This window comes from Marmota monax, unplaced genomic scaffold (assembly GCF_021218885.2).
Source record: "Marmota monax isolate L192 unplaced genomic scaffold, Marmota_monax_Labrador192_F-V1.1 WCK01_AAM20220418_F8-fsc00020, whole genome shotgun sequence".
Classification (NCBI taxonomy): Eukaryota; Metazoa; Chordata; class Mammalia; order Rodentia; family Sciuridae; genus Marmota; species Marmota monax.
In genome coordinates, this window is record NW_026692912.1 from 7,448,468 (window position 1) to 7,462,203 (window position 13,736).

Consider the following 13,736-nt stretch of genomic DNA (forward strand, 5'->3'; position numbering starts at 1 on the left):
GACCTTAGGCAGGGTGCTCGGTGCCTCAGTTTCCCCTCTATGCAATGGGCAGTGTGTCCAGTTCCTTGTATACCAACTTGTCAAGAAGCTTTTAAACCTCAAAGGTCATTGAGTCCAATTCAGGTCCCCTCATAATCCCAGAATTTGCAATTAAGGAAACGAATGAACTTGGGTGACTAGTCCGAGGTCACGCAGAGTAAAGGGCAGGCTGGGACTGGATTCCTGATCCTTCCATTCAGGATTCAGAGAGCTAATGAGTGAACATGAACCTAATAGCCCTTAAACACTGTGTGCCCATATAAAGTGGTCATCACTGGACTGTGTGGCATATGCCAGGGAGCAGGGAAGGAGGGATACCCCTTTCCAGAGTACCCGCAAATAAGGTGCAGAAAAACTAGGATATTCTAGGAGTGGGTGACGAAAAGGAGAAAACTTTGGGAACATTAAAGTCCCTGGTTTTGCTGAGTCTTCTTGCAACAATCCTAAATCAACATCAGTTTATGCCAACTTTTCTGCCTCCAGTTTCCACCCTCTGTGTCTTACATAAATATTTCTTTGGTTAACCTGGTATAATTCTTGGAACAATCTTGGGGTAGCTCTGGCTTAATCAAGCTGTGGATAAGCAGATAGTATCCCAGTGTAGTATCCATTTCCACAGGTCTCACTGGAGTTGTTTCACTCAGTCTTCCCTCTCAGTCGGGTTGGTCCCTTACCTGAATGTTTTAATCTCTTAGCATTAAAGTGAAATGATTGGTAGCTTACTCTGAGAGAACTTGGTACCTTTTGGCACTTCCCTGGTTGTGCTTCTTATTATAGTTTGCATATTACTAAATTGTAAGCCTTCTTGCCCATAATGAGTTCTCATTAATTCTTTATTGGTTTGAATAATGAAATTTCTCCTTGTTCCTGTATTCCTTAATTTACTTAGATTGCTTTTCCCGTGTGACCTATAGAATCCAGCCATGACTCTTGCCTTGTATAGGTAGCTTCCAGAGAGATAAAAATGCTGTATTGGCTGTGACTATCTGGATTGCTTACTCTCTTTTGTTAATTGAAGGTGATTGTACTATATTGTCTGAAACTCTAGGGGAGGGAAAGGGGGGGAATAGGATAGCTAGAAATATTATATGTAACTATAATTTTTGTAAGTAAATTATTTCTCTATTTAACTGAGGATAGTGCTGTTTGCTGTTTCTTATGTTTATTTTATAGTTTAAGATGGTTAAAGCAGTGAAGGCTAACAGTGTTAAAGTAGTGATGCAAGTGGAATCTAAGCATTAGAACTGGAACCTGTTGTAGTAGCTCTGAATAGAATGTGAACTTGGCTACCTCTGGGTGGGGGGAATGAACTGGATAAATGAACTTGGCTACCTCTGGGGGCAGAAATGAACCTTAGCTCTTTTCTAGCTCCTTCTCCCTAGTATATGTCACTCAGCACTAGAGTAGTGTTGTTTTGTTTTGTTTTGTTTTTCATTGGTACAGGGATTGAACCCGGGTTGCTCTTCTACTGAGCCATATTTTTAACCCTTTTCATTTTTTGTTTTGAAACAGTTTCTCACTAGATTACTAAAGCTGCCCTTGAACTTGGGATTCTTCTGCCTCAACCTCCCAAGTAGCTAGGATTATAGGGATATGCTTTAGGGCCCAGTTTAAACAGTGCTTTTAAAATATGCCAAGCTCATCTTTGATTCTCTTGAGCTCTTATCTTGCATTCTTGGATGGAGATGTTTTTCTCCAGGATGTTTTAAGCAGCCTTTTTTGATATTTGGGAATCCTAAAAATCAACCTTTTTGGTGATTGGGACACCACAAACATGAACGCCCAGATTACCATTGTGGGGACACAGGTGCTGATTTTTTTCATTGGCAGTATGAGAAATAGAAAGATGGTGGCAAGTATTCCACAGTCCCACACTCAAATTTGCAGGATTGGGTGTACCTGAAAAGCAAGTGTCTTTCTGAATTAGAGTATCTCCAGATTGATAGTATTAGACAAAGAAACGGGAAACCTGGCCTTCTGTCCCAACCTCTTCTAACTCACTCTGAGCTTGGGCCAGGCTCCAAAAACACTTTGGAATGGATCTCCTTTCACATATCTACTGAGTGTCACTGGGGCACAAAGATAAGTAAGACACAACCCTGATCTCAAATTTAAATTAAGTATTTGTGTTTATTTTATTTTGCTTAAGTATACAGTTTTTCAGTGTATTCATAAAATGTGTTGATCTCCTGAAAATTGACTGGGAAGCAGCAATTTTAATAATTCCTTTCAAATTACCAGTAATTTTGCAACAGATAATTTTATATACAAGTATACAAATATTGACCTGTGCTGGTGAATGTATTTTAAAATTAATGAAGTTAGAGCTAAATTAAATTATAGATGTGATATAGGGATTTGAATTGAATAAGTTTGATATTGGTATAGTGTTCTGTTCCTTCCATCACTGAAAGCAGAAGAATGTCAGAATAAAATTCAAGAAATATCATCTGAAAGCCTGTTGTGTGTGGAGGACTGTGCTGGGTGTTGTGTAGGGTAAGAAAGTTAAGTAAATCATTGTTTTGTCCTCAAAGAGTTCACAGTCCATAGAGGGTAGAGTGCACAAATAACCATAACTGATGACATAGTGAAGAAAGTCCCATAAGAAGAAAAAATTAATTATTGTAGGATTTCAAAAGAGGAACAGCTCATACCTAGTTTGGAGGAGATTATAGGGTTAGGAATAGGCTTTGAAGATGAGTAGGATTCCAAGTGAAAGTGAAGAAATAAGCCTTTCCAGGTTGAGGGAGCAACTTTGGCAAACACACAAAGTTAATTAAAGTGGGAATCCTCTGAGTATTAGTTACACACATAATTTACACATTTTATTCTAATTTAAAATATAAGCATCCTTTGCAGGATGTTTATATTTTAAATTAGATCCTTTTCTTTTAACCTAAGGCTCAGCCTTTTCTAAAGTGTTGGTCTTAGAGATCAACACTTGTGAATCCTACCCCAGCCCCCTGTCTGTTATTGTAAATAAGGTTTTTTGGAACACAGCTATGCTCATTTATTTACATATCATCTTTGCTACTTCATCCTATAAGGCAGTGTAAAGTGGTTGCAGCAGAAACTGCAACCATTTTGTCCATTATGCCTAAAATGTCTACTATCTGACCCTTAAGAGATCACTTAGAAGTCTTAATCTGTGGTTTCTTTAAAATGCAGTGAATAAAGTCATTTGCAAAGCAGTCCCAATGCAGAATCTTTCTAGGTGTTGATGACATTTCCTCCTAGCCTTTATATTGGACTTTTCCACATACCTAACAGCAGATTGTATGTATCTGTGTGACTCACCTTTATCTAGTCTTTCCAAAATAGTTAGTTTGATTTTTATACAAACAACTACTAGAGAGGCTCTGTGGAATAGTAGTTATATTAAGCTCTAGAGTCAAATTTCTTCGCTACTTATTAGTTGTATAGGCCTTAGGCAAATTGCTTGATTTCTTCCTTTGTAAAATAGGAGTAATGATAGTATCCATTTCTTTGGGTTCTTGTAAAGATTATATGAGTTATGGTGTATAAAGCACTAAGAACAATGCCTGGCAGGTAATAAGTACTCGATTAGTGTTAGTTGCGACTCTCATTTTTCCCATTTATACTTCACTATTTTACATAATATGAAATTAAGTTATATATTTATAACAATAAACTCAACTGGCATAAATTGGTCTGTGAACGAACACAATTGACACCCTTCCTAAACATAGCTTACTGAGAGGGAGAACAGAAGTGTTGCCTCCATCATATTGGAGGATGGCCTAGCCATTGTGTTGTTAGGTAAGTTGCTTAAGAGTTCTGTGGGAGAATTTACTAAGTATAAGACAACAATGATGGATTAAAATTAAAAAGGAATCCAGAGCCATATATGTTAACAAGTTTGTCCTTAGATCAGTAGGAAAAGGATTTTTTTTATTCTAATGACATGATTAATATAAGAAAAATCTATATGAGCTAGAAGTGTCTGAAATATAAAGTCAACTGTTACCTTGCCCCACTCCACGTGAATAACCCCTTCTTGTGGATGTAAGAATTGAATGTGATCCACCATTCAAGGCAGTGTAATTGACCTGTTGAAAAACCTCAATCCAGTTCCCCTTGGGTTATAATCTCAATTTTGAATTGATAAGGATAAAAGTTTCAGTCTGAATGTGAATAAAGTAAAATGACTCCTTAGAAGGTAACAATTTCTACTATTCAGAGTCTGATACTTAATGTCTTCCTCTCCCTTTTGTTTCCAGTGTGGCTCTGCTGTTGATTCCTCTTTGTACTTTCCCCACTACAATAGGGAAAAGATGACACAATTATCACTAGAAAAACAGGTGTTTGCAGTGACAAAATGACTTCAATTAGTGAATGTCAGATAAGTCAGTGACCAGGCAGCATCCAGATAACTGTCATTTCAAGTTGGCAAGGCAGGCATGATGGAGAAAGGGGAGGGAGGCCTGAGGAAGTTGCTGATGCCACATGCAGTTCTTAGCATACCAAAGCCATTTGAAAAAAATCATTGGTGTCCCATACTTTGTGACTAAGTATGACGAGTCGTCTAAAGTCTGATACTTAATATATTACAATGAACAGTGTAGGCCATAAGAAATCTTATAGCAGGTACTGGAAAGGAAATGCTTTTGAAGTTTCAATGCTTTGAGTAACATCATTTCATGATTTAGGTAACATCCCCCAGCAGAGGAGGGGCCCATCCTTAGGAATGCAAAGCCCTGCAGAGAAGGAAAGGGTTGAGAAGGGTCCACCCTACCTCTTTTCCTTTACACAATGGCCCTGGGGATTAGTATACAACCTGCTTTTGTAGACTGAGGACATTATGCAATAGAGCATAATGAGATGGAAGCCTGCTTCTCAAAAGTAAATATGAGAAATGATCTGGAAGGAATACATAAAGATACCAGTGACATGTTAAAGGACCTTTTTTAGCCAGGTTGAATCTTTTCCTAAATAGATAATGAAGTTATTATAGGACTATGATAAGTGTTTATATAATTTTGCAACAGTTTAGAGAACCTAAAGTGTAGTGATTCAATTTATGAAATGAAAGAGGAATGCTCTGTGTCCCCACAGCCAAGTTGGAAACAAGAAGGAAAGAAATAGACTTAAGGATCAAAGACTCTTGTTATGAATTATTGTCTTCAGAGTAGTCATTTCATTTTATTCACATTCAGTTTCAAACCTTTATTATTATCAATTCTAATCGAGATTACAATCCAAATCATCCTACCTGTTCTGTTGGCTTTTTATCACCTCTCACCCTTTGCATAATCTCTATCTTGTATATCTCAAACTGTATTTTAATTTCATGTTTTCCTCTTCTACCAGACTGGGCTTCTTTAGGTTAGGGATTCATCACAGTAACTTCATGCAATAAATATTGAATGAATGAATGAATGAATAGACCAAGTTCCTCAGGGTCACACAGGTAGTAAGCTCCAGGTGCCAGATCTAGAACTCAAGTCTTCATTAAATCACCTTTTATTAATGTTTTGAAAGGGTATAAATTCCTATTACCTTATTTAATAGATTTAATTGCATTTTCCTACTGAATAAAAAAAATAGTTCAAATGTTTTCGAGTTTCTACCTCATACCATATTAATTCCCAGGCAAACCAATAACACTGTAACCTCGACAGTTGAACTCCTATAATCCCAGAGATTCAGGAGGCTGAGGCAAGAGGATCACAAGTTCAACTAGACAACTTAGGGAGATGCTGTCTCAAAATAAAAAAATAAAAAGAGCTGGGGAGATGGCTCAGTGGTAAAATGCCCCTGGGTTCAATCCTAAGTACTGTAAAAAAAAAAAAAAAAAAGAAAAGGAAAAAATAAGAGTTTAAGCATAGAGGACTTTTGTCTGTCTTTGATCATACCAAGAAGATAGTTAAAGAAATGCTTTGCTGATGGGTATATAACTAACTAGTGTTCTTCAGATCAAACTATGAAAGGCTCTATACTGTAAGTAACATGAAAGTGAGCCCTCTGTGTGACTTAGAAATCTCCTTTCTGAGATTTATTTTCTTATTTAATGAGCCAGTAAGATATTATTAATAATATTTCATACTTAATATAGTTTTGAATTAGAAAGTATATTTTATTTGAGCCTTACAACTTTGTTAGATTGACTGAGTAGACATTTTTTATATCTGTTTTGCAGTTGAAGAACATAATCTTTATTGGGTTTGAGTGGTCTGCTTAATGTAACATTGCTGATGTGGTGAACTTAGATCATCAGCTCACAGTCTTTGACACATAGTGTAGCACTTGCTGTGTTCTCCTACTGTCTAGAAAACATTCTGAAATCTTTACATAAATCATTCTAAAGTAGTCATGATTAGCAGACTAGAAATGTGTCAGAAAGTCCAGTAAGGGAAGTGTGTAAAGGTGCACCTCATGATTGCATTATTCCAATTGTGGCTTAACCAGCAACAAAAGCCATCAGAGAAGTGGAGTGTAGTAGCTGGGAGATCCACTCCCTGTTGGACTTAGGCCCTTCTGTCATTGCATAACTAAAGACCTTTTCAGTTTGTTTGTTTGACATATCAAATTTGAGTTGTGCTATTCGGACCAGGCAAATAAAAGCTTTTCTAAAGGCCTTTGTGAAGAATGTAGTTGTATATTTGATCTTCTTTGTACAGAAAGGTGGGAGTGGGCAAGAGAAATAAGAGCTGCTATGTTATTTGCAACCAAAACAGGATATGTGAAGCTCAGAAACCCCTCCTGTTTAGTTACTTCCCAGCAAACCATCCTGAGGAATGGAGGGTTGAGGAAAGAGGTTAGCCAAGTGTTACAGAGCCTCTTTTCAGAAGCTGATGTTCAACTGAATGGAGAATATATTAGTGTCAATTCAAGAATATATGCCTCAATTTCCCCATATATAAATTAAAGAGGACTGGGGATGTGGCTCAAAGAAATAAGAGCTGCTATGTTATTTGCAACCAAAACAGGATATGTAGTAGAATATTTGCCCAGCATAAAGCCCTAGGTTCAATCTCCAGCACCATGAATTAAAAAAAAAACAAAAAACAAGATTGGACTTGATAATAATTTAATTTTTTAAATTTAATTTTACAAAATACAATAATATATACATGCTTCTTCCCTTTTTGCATTTTTTACAAATGTACAATAAGTACAACCAACTTATTTTTTCATTTTATAATTTATGTTGGATATCATTCTATATGTGTATAGAGCTTCCTCATTCTTGTTTATGGCTACAAAGTGTCCCATCACAGGGAAATATGATTACTTGTTTGATCACTGCACTACCAGTGAACATTTAGGCTGTATTTTTTTTCTATTTTGCTATTACAATAGTCCTGCAATGAATAATTTTGTACGTATAACAGTTCTCATATGTGCAAGTGTATCCATAGGATAAATATTTAGAAGCTGTGTCAAAGTGTATATGCATCAGACTGATAAATAAATTCTTCTAGTTCTGATCTGTAAGACTTTAATTGCCAATGAGAAGTGAAAGAGTTGAAAAGTGTCATTTTTTTGGAACATCTTATTTTTTATATCTCATTCAGACTAAATCTTAAGTGGGGGCCACGTATAGGTAACTTCACCAAAATTATGTTGAATTGCAGACTGCACTAAAGTTACCTGCATTGCAGTCCTATGGACTCTTCTAGTGCTTTTCAGTATATTACTTAAGAGTTAATTTGCAAAATGAATAAGTATAAACTCAGAACAAAAGAAGACTGTCCCCCAACTGTGTTTACCAAGTAGAGGATTCACGATTTGCATTTTATTACAATTATGTAGGGAATGAAATTGAAAGCTAAAACAAAGAAAGCCTAACTAATATCTGTCTGCTTATGTGTTTTTACTGTCTTCCCTGGGACAGAAGGTACTTTTTACTATGGTCCCTGAGATAGAAGGAACTTTGTAAATACTTACTGAATTGACTTGAAGTAGATGTCAGTGATTCCGCCTCTATTTTGCTACCTTCTCAGGTTTCAGCTACTTACTCCAGCTTGTAAGTGAATGAAGCTATACATTTAAAAGACACAATTTGATTAGTTATAATTTTTCTAACTTTAGAATAAAGAAACTTTTATATGGGCCATGCTTTAAGCACTCTTAATCTCTATGTGAAATAGCTCTGATAAACTGTGAGATTGTAGATAACCAGGCCCATTTGTGACCTATAACTCCAGAGGACAGAACTATAACATGCAGCTCTCCTAGGTAGTCCTTCCTTTCCAAATACAAGTTCTCTTCAGTGCCAGAGTCCCTGGGGAAATTGCTGCTAAATGATGCCTTGCAGGGCTTCACACCAGGCCTGGCACCACACACCTGTAATCCCAGCTATTCAGGAGGCTGAGGCAAGAAGATGACAAGTTCCAGACCAGCCTGGGCAATTTAGCAAGATATGTCTCAAAGTAGAAGGTATGGGGATGTAGTTCAGTCTTGGAGCGATTGCCTAACATGCTTGAGGCCCTGAATTTGATCCCCAATACCACAAAAAAAAAAAAAAAAAGGTTTCATGAACTTTTTAGAAAACTGAACATAAAAAGAATTTCCTTCATTATGGTTTCATCAAGACCACAGGCTACATGGTGCTACTGTAGCTTAGAATTTTTATTGACTCTTAAGAAACTAGAATGTAGATGAGATGGACAAAAATTTGGTATAATATATCATATTTCTGTTTCAAATGGCATTTTGAACTGATCTCTTTCTTTTAAAAACCCTAGTGAAATATTACCATAGAAATACAGTAATAAGAAAAAGTATTGTTTAAAGTCAGAAAACAGAGAAGCAGAAGCTAGGAACTTTGAAATGTTTAAAAGAAAACAGGATGCAGTTAGGAATGAGATTGAAGAAAATGACTGACCACATGATCATACAGGTGAAAGACATCCTTGCCTGTAAAGTCAAATGGCCAGGACTCACTAGCATGCCTGTGAGGGCCCCAAATAAAGAACTGAAGAGACTAGAAAGAATGGGGGTAATTGATGGCGGTCAAATCAAAGGATTTGGGGAATGATACAATGTCTAGTTTGGAGAGAACAATAGATTAAGAAGCAATAATAATGAAGATTTGTCAAGGGCTTACTACTATATTTAGGTGCTGTGCTTAGGAAAGTGTTTAAATGCGCACTGTCGTGACATAGTGCTGTGGTCATCTCTTTTGTAGAGGAAACTAACCTGCTGTCTCAGCCACTGGCCATTGCTCTGGTGAACACCTGATAATAACTCTTAAAACAACCCTATGAGATAGGTTACTTCTGTTATCCTTATTTAAGAGCTGAATCACAGAGAGAGGTGTTAAGTAATTTGCCCAAGGGCCCACAACCAGTAAGGTCAGTTTTACCTGTTAGAGAATGAGTATAGATCCCTTGCTATATTTGGAGAGTTGCCATAACAAAGAAAGAGAAAATGTCTTTTCTGCCCACCGCTTCCTTCTGATGACTTTGTTTGTGTGTGGTGGGCTATTCAAGATCTCAAACCAAATCCCAATTTCAAAAATGCAGTTGTTGGTTAGGGACAGACTCTTGCATGGTTCAGCTGGAAGTAGATCTTAATTTTGAGTAATCTTATTGGGAATTACATGCCACAATTTCTTCACCTAGAAGGAATTTAAAAGTCTTAGTAAAATAGTGCACTTCCTGTTTGAGGTCCATCCTTCTGAATGTTCAATTCCTGTATTTCACAACTAATGTAGAAAAATAAACTACAGAAAATACGTACTTTCCCCTTCATCTGAAACTCAAAAGATTTTATTCATTTCACACTTATTCAATCAGTGGTTAAGAAAGCCCCCCCTCAAATCCCAAAGATGGAGGATTCACTATTAGCCCAGAAGAATGCATAAGAATTCCTGTTTGGTTTGATAAATATCTAAATATGGGCTGGGGTTGTGGCTCAGCGGTAGAGCGCTCGCCTGGCATGCACAAGGCCCTGGGTTCAATCCTCAGCACCACATAAAAATAAATAAATAAAATAAAGGTATTGTGTCTAACCCAAAAAAAAAATTAAATCTTTAAAAATAAAAAAATTTTAAAAACATCTAAATATTGGGCTAATACTGAATCCTTCATCTCTGGGATTTGAGAGGGGTTTTCTTAACCACTGTGTGAATAAAATCTTTACATTTCAGATGAAGGGGAAAGTATGTATTTTCTGTAGTTTATTTTTCTACATTAGTTGCGAATACAGTTGTGTCATTTTTATGAATTACTCCCTAGAAGCTAATTCAGTTGTGTGAAGTAGGGGTCATACTTTTCAATTTTAGCCAAACATCCCTGATGCTTTTTATACAGGAGGTCTTTAGACTATACTTTGAGAAGCACTCAAGTTATGAGGAAAGTAATTAGCATTTATTATTTATTATGTACCTTATTAATGTACCAGTCACTTTCATATAAACATTTGCATTTGATATCTACTTGATATTTTATTGCCCCACTTTTATGTGTGTGTATTATTTGCACAAAGTCTTAACAACTTACTTTGAGTTGAAGCAGCAGGGCCCAAAGAGTCAGCAGTCTGACTCTAAGAACAGGGAAGGCTTTTCTTGCTCTTGTTGTATCTGCTCAGGCAAGGTATCTCTCAGAGGAGATTTTTGTTTAAGATTGGCAAATTGGAAAATGCTAGATGCTCAGAAATGTGTTTGATAAGTATGTATTAAAGCCCCTGAAATTTTATAATACCTAAAGCATCAACTATTATTCAGAGTGCATTTAGAAAAAACAAGTACGTACTTGCTTCTCATTGAATCTATTATATGCATCTAAACTTTTCCAGGGTTCTAAAGATGAATATTTTATCCCTTGATCAAGGAAACTGTGACCAAAAAGACTACATTACCTAATGTAACAGAAAAACCAGGGATAGAACTGAAATTTCTACTCCTATGTTCTTTCAAATTCTAATCATTATAAAGGTTAAGGTGAGCTCCCACACGTTACCTGGGAATTATCCAGAAAACTCTTGTATCACTGGTTGGGAATGATGACTCTTTGTGACACCATTAAATATTTGAAAGTTCACACAGGTATTATAAATAGAGGTGTTCTTGTATTTTAAAAGAGTAAAATGGTGTCATTTTTATGAATTATTCTCAAAAGTTCTGTTTTTAACAGTGAAAATGTAGAATGGTATTTGGGTAAAAGAATGATAAAATGTGTCCTTTCACTTAGAGCCATGTAGAGGTAGGACAGCCAAGAACAAGTCATAGTTTTAGCACATATTCTGTGCCATAAACATGGTAGAGAACATTGTAAGACAAAACTATAGGGGGAGGTAACAATTAGATTTAGCTCCTTCTGGACTACTTAATGGGCAAGAATTTCATAAACTTGACAGAATGCTTGAATGACTTGACACTGATTTACCCTGAATATACAGACTAACTACGCCTTTTTATCTATTTATTTTGTGTGTGTGTGCGTGTGCATGTGCGCACATGCATGGAGATTGAACCCAGGGCCTCGTGCATGCTACACAAACATTCTACCACTGAACCATATCCCCAGCCATTTTTTTTTTTAATTTTGACACAGAGTCCCACTAAGTCACTCAGGCTGGCCTTGAATTTAGGATCTTCCAATCTCAGCCTCCTGAGTAGCTGGGATTATAGGCATGTGCCACCTCATTGCTCAACTTGTGCCTCTTAATAGGAATAGGCCTATATTCATTTTTTTTTAAGTTTCTCTCAAAACTATTTCTGTTTACTTATCTCATTTTCACTGGGTTGCCCCCAGAAATTAAAACAACCAACTGTGCTGAGATAGGGGCATAACATAGTTGGGTAGAAATACTATTCTATAAATAATAGAAAGAACACTGGACTTGAGGTCAGAGTCAGAACCCTGACTCAGACCTCAAGTCCAGTGTTCTAGTGACTCACTTCACTAGACTAATTGCTCTATGACCTGTGCTAGACAGTTAAGCTTCTCTATCTTGGTTTTCATCTGTAAAATGAGTAACCATTCTTCTTTAATTCAAACCTGTCCTTTAAGTGGTATTAGGTTTGGAAACATCCCATGCTGTTGTGGTTCATTAGTATTCAGAAAAAGTGTGCCTGGCAATGTGCCACAAAAGCTAAATGAAGTTACTGCCAGACCCCCCACACACACTTAAAATCAATCAAATACCAAATATTTCTTGAACACCTACCTAAAAGACATTTCCTGCTTGTATCCTTAATCTATGCCTACAATGCATTATATCAGCAAGATGCAAGTGCTTTTTCTTCGACTTCATTGTTGAGCACTCAGCAGATAATGATTCACACAATAATAATAAATAGTGCTTTTGCCTTTATTATATGGTCTTTTTCGCCTGATTTTTTCCAATTCACTGTCTTATTTGAATCATGTAACTATCCTGAAGGTATACAAAATATATATAAAATATATATATATTATGTCCATGTTCGCATGAACTTGAGAGACACTGAAACACAGAGAATGAAAGTAGTTCTCAAGGGGGTGGGTGATTTTGCCCCCCAAGGGACTTTGGGAAATACTTGTAGACATTTTTGGTTATCACTATAATGGGCAGAAGCTAGGGATACTGTTGAAATCCTTACAGTACACAGGACAGCTCATACAATAAAGAAGTATCCAGCCCCCAATGTTCATAATGCTGAACTTGAAGAAAGTATTTTGTACAAACGAACTCAATGTGATGGAGCTGGAACCAGAATCTAATCTTGGTCTCAAGTCTAGTATGCAGTGGGGTTTGTTTTATATCACTGTGGAAGATGTCCAGGTAGAACATGGATTGTGTAGTCCAGGTAAAGTCTATTAGTCTATTAGGCATTTGCCTAATAGTGTGTCTTACATTCTGCTGCCCATATTTCTCCTGGAGCTTCATCTACCTTCATCTTATTTAATTATTTAACTAGCAAGTACCAGATTTGAGTCGTTTATTAATGTGGTTTTGGAATCATTACACTCCCTTCAGCAAGCCTCCGTGTGGAACACCCATTGCCAACCTAAAGACCCATGGGACTTTTATAGGAAATGTTACCAGGAGACTCATCTAAAAATTAGCAAAGCTAGATTTGAATACCATATAACTCCTTCTAAAATTTTAACAGATATATTTCTGTATTCTGGCAAATTAAACAATTGTAGCCTATGGCTCTGTAGAGATTTTTTCTTTCTTTGTATAAATCTGCTTCACGTAGAACTTGAACTGGAAATACTGTTGGGGAAGAACAAATAAAGACCCGGTCGGTATTCACACAGCAGCCAATATTTTAATATCCTGTGGAAACATAAATCTGATCGTGTAATTCCCTGCTTACTACCCTAAGTAGCTCCCAATAGCCCTCAAAATAAAATTCAGACTCCTTAAAATGACCTTTGAGGCCTTCCTGACACCCATTTTACCTCTCTTCATTCATTCAATACCCAATTCTGCAAAAAAAGAGTCTTTTCCTCTTCTCCGGCCTCCCCTTCTCTCCGCTGGCACATTGTGTTCATATTTACCTTGAGAGCCATTTGTTCTTTTCTCGCCTCAGTGGGATACTTCCTTGCCCCTTGACCAAACTCCAATAATTTTACCAGTTATTTAATGTCACCTTCTTAAGGAGGATTTCTTTCTTTCTCTTCCCACCTGCCGCACTCCATCTAAATTGCTTCTTTTGCAGTTCTTCTCTGTCACCACACTGTTTCTACTTCCTGCATACCACTATTACAACTTGAAATTGTAATTTGCCTATACAT

At 36.7% G+C, this 13,736-nt stretch overlaps 1 protein-coding gene across 1 annotated transcript in view; it reads left to right on the forward strand.

Moving 5' to 3' along the window:
- Slc31a1 (solute carrier family 31 member 1) overlaps window positions 1-13,736 on the forward strand; it is a 33,289-nt gene that overhangs the window by 320 nt on the left and 19,233 nt on the right. The window lies entirely within an intron of this gene.